This window comes from Hemitrygon akajei, chromosome 15, assembly GCF_048418815.1.
Source record: "Hemitrygon akajei chromosome 15, sHemAka1.3, whole genome shotgun sequence".
In the NCBI taxonomy this organism is placed as follows: domain Eukaryota; kingdom Metazoa; phylum Chordata; class Chondrichthyes; order Myliobatiformes; family Dasyatidae; genus Hemitrygon; species Hemitrygon akajei.
In genome coordinates, this window is record NC_133138.1 from 28,031,284 (window position 1) to 28,035,566 (window position 4,283).

Sequence of the window (4,283 nt, forward strand, 5' to 3'; positions counted from 1 at the left end):
AGTTGAGGAGAAATTACTTTAGTTCAGAGGGTGGTAAATCTGTGGAATTTGTTGCCACAAGCAGCTGTGGAGGCCAAGTCATTTGGTGCATTTAAGACAGAGATAGTTAGATAGATAGGTTCTTGATTAGCCAGGGCATCAAAGGGCATGGGTGAAGGCAGGGGAGTGGGGATGACTGGAAGAATTGGATAAGCCCATGACTGAATGGTGGAGCAGACTCAATGGGCCGAATGGCCTACTTCTGCTCCTATATCTTAAAAGGATGTCCTCTGATATTAGCCATTGTGGCCCTGGGAAAAGGATATCCAATCTGTGCCTCTTCTCATCATATAAACCTTTATCTACACACACAGAATGCTGGTGGAACTCAACAGGTGAGGCAGCATCTAAGGAAAAAAGTAAACAGTTGATGTTTCAGCCCAAAACCCTTCAACAGGACTGAAGAAACTTCGACTGTTTACTCTTTTCCACAGATGCTGCCTGGCCTGCTGAGTTCCTCCAGCACTTTGTGTGTGTTGTTTTGGATCTCCAGCATCTGCAGATTTTCTCTTGTTTGTGAAACCTCATCCTCCTTCGCTCCAAAGAGAAAAATTCTAGCTCACTTAACCTTTTCTCATAAGACATGTTTTCTAATCCAAGCAGCAACCTGATAAATTTCCTCTGCACCCTCTCTAAACTTCCATGCCCTTTATACAGTGCGGCAACCAAAAATGATAATGCAAGTTTTTGCCTGAAATTATTTTTTGTGTGTGATTTTGCCCACTCCAATTTCATCTCCTTATCTATTAAACCAGACAGTGCCCTAAAATTGATAGAATTTGTCAATCACAGCATCAGTAAATCTGCACCATCTTTTCTGGTAGTCTGCCAGTGACTAGTAGTCTTCCAAAGGGATTGGTGTTGGGAGCACTTCTTTTCATGTTATATGTCACTGATTTGGATGGTGGAATTGCTGGCTTTGAGGCCAAGTCTGTGGACAATACAAAAATAGGTGGAGGGGCAGATAGTGTTGAGGCAGCAGGACGTCTGCAGAAGGATTTAGTCAGATTTGGAGAATGAACAAAGAAGCAACAGTTGAAAAACAGTGTAGGGAAGTGTATGGTCATGCACTTTGATAGAAGGAATAAAGTGTAGACCGTTTTCATCATTTGCTCCTCGTACATTAACCCTTTCATTCCTGGGATTATTCTCATGTATTTTGAGAGAGATATTCTCTCCCCCTCCCATTTTAGCATGACATGAAGGTTGCTCCATTCACTGTTCCCGGCCTAACACGCTCCATCCTGCCTCTTGACCTTCTGCCATGCTGCCATCCAAACTATCATTCCAGGTGAAGCAGCAATTCACTTGTACTTCCGGTCTCAGGTCCTGCATTCAATGTTGACGATGTGGTCCCCTCTACCTTTGCGCAGTGAAATGTAAATTTGATGTGGAGCCCCTACATCAGTCTGCAGGGGTAATTTTAATGCCCTTGGAGATACTCAGCAGGTCAGACTACACCTGTAGGAAGAGAAACTGGGTTAACGTCATCAGAACTAATGTTCTTCTTTCCACAGATGTTAGAAACATAGTCACAGAGTCACAGAACACCATAGCATAGAAACAGGCCCTTCTGCCCATCTAGTCCATGCCAAACTATAATTCTGCCTAGTTCCATTAACCTGCACCCAAACCTTAGCCCTTCATACTCCTCCCAAATTTCCCTTAAACGTTGGTCGAGCTTACATCCACCACATACTCTGGCAGCTCGTTCCACAGTCTCACCACCCTTTCACCTTTAACCCATGACCTCTGGCTCCAGCCTCACCCAACTTCAGCGGAAAAGACCCGATGCCCGATCTGCTGAGCTTCTGCATCATTTCATTATATAACTGTTCATGAGTGACAAACTACAATAAGGTAGGAAAGTTTTGATCATTGAGTCGCATTTAACGCAACTCTTTACAGTGCCAGCGATCACCAGTTGGGGTTTAATCCCTGCCACTCTCTGTAAGGGGTTTCTACATTCTCCCCTTAACTATGTGGGTTTCTTCTGGGTGCTCGGCTTTCCTCCTACATTCCAGACACACGTGGGTTAGGGTTAGTGGGTTGCTGCTTGGCACGTTGGCACCAGAAGGGTGGCAAACTTTGCGGGTTGTCTTCAGAAAAATCTTTGGACTGTGTTGGTAGTCGATGCAAAACTACACTTCTCGATGTTTTGATGTTTCAATATACATGCGACAGATAAAGCTAATCTAATCTTTAATCTTTAATTTTTCCAGATAATACATAGCCCCAGCTGTACAGCACAGAGGAAGGCTCTTCAGCTCTCCCTATCCGTGCCACATCTTAGTGCCTCTCTATGCTATCCCCATTTGCCCACATTGGGCTGCAGCCTTGTCCAAAGCCCTTTAAATATTGCAAATGTATTCACTTCTACCACTTCCTCTGGCAATTCATTCCATTTAAACCCCCACTCAGAGTGAAAAGCCCCTCAGATCTCCTTTAAAAATTTCCCAACTTTCCTTAACCTATGCTTTCTAATCCTAGGCAACCCTCATCAGAGGAAAAAGAGTCTGGTTCAAATGATTCAATTTAATATCACAGAATATAGTACATATAAAATCTATAGTACATTACAGACCCTTCGACTCACAATGTTGTGCTGATCATGTAACCTACTCTAGAAACTACCTAGAATTCCCTACCACATAGCCCTCTATTTTTCTAAGCTCCGTTTGCCTACCTAGGAGTTTCTTAAAAGACCCTATTGTATCAGCCTCTACCACCGTCATCGGCAGCCCATACCACGCACTCACCACGCTCTGCGTATAAACTTAACCCTGACATCTCCTCAGTGCCTACTTCCAAGCAACTTAAAATATGCCCCCTCGTGTTAGTCATTTCAACCCTGGCAAAAAGCCTCTGGCTATCCGCATGATCAATGCCTCTCATCATCTTATACACCTCTATCAGGTCACCTCTCATCCTTCGTCGTTCCAAGGAGAAAAGACCAAGTTCACTCAACCTATTCTCATAAGGTACGCCCTCCAATCCAGGCAACATCCTTGCAAATCTCCTCTGCACTCTCTCTATTGTATCAACATCCTTCCTGTAATGAGGTGACCAGAACTGAACAGAGTACTCTAAGTGGGGTCTAACTAAGGTCTTCTACAGTTTAACATTATGTCTTGAACTCAATACTATGGCTCATGAAGGCCGTCACACCATATGTCTTCTTAACAACACTGTCAACCTGCGCAGCAAGTTTGAGTGCATTATGGACATGGATCTCAAGATCTCTCTGATCCTCTACACTGCCAAGAGTCTTACCATTAATATTATATTCTGTCTTCCAATTTGACCTACCAAAATGAACCATTTCACACTTTTCTGGGTTGAACTCTATCTGTCACTTCTCAGCCCAGTTTCACATCCTATCGAAGTCCCGCTGTAATCTCTGACAACCCTCCAGACTATCCACAACAGTCCTAACTTTTGTGTCATTTGTAAACTTACTAACCCAGCCTTCTGCTTTGTCATCCAGGTCATTTATAAAAATCACAAAGCAGAGGTGGGTCTCAGTTCCTTGTGGAACGCCACTGATCACAATCCTCCATGCAGAATACCAACTATTCACAACCACCCTTATGGGCAAGCCAATTCTGGATCCACAAAGCAAGGTCTCATTGGATCTCATGCCTCTCACTTTCTGAATGAGCCTTGTATGAGGAACTTTATCAAATGTCGTACTGAAATCCATATACACTGCATCTACTGATCTACCTTCATCAATGTGTTTTGTTACGTCCTCAAATAATTCAAGCAGATTTGGAAGGCTTGACCTAATCAGATTATGTCTCTCGAAATGCTCATAAATCCTGCCTCTCAGGATCTTCTCCAACAACTTGCCCACCACTGAAGTCAGACTCACTAGTCTATAATTTCCCGAGTTATTTCTACTCTCTTTCTTGATCAAGGGAACAACGTTTGCAACCTTCCATCCCTATTGATGATGCAAAGATCATCGCTATAAGTCATCCCCCCCAATTGCAAAGGTCCTTTTCACTGGTAAATACTGAAGCTAAGTATTCATTAAGTACCTCCACTACCTCCTCCGACTCCATGCACATTTCCACTTTTACCCCTGATTGACCCTATTCTAACTCAGCTCTTGTTCTTGTTCTTCACATACATGTAGAATGCAGTGGGATTTTTCTTCATCCTGCTTGGCAAGGCCTTTCTAGCTCTCCTAATTTCATTCTTGAACTCCTTCCTGGCACCCTTGTAATTTTCTAGAGCTC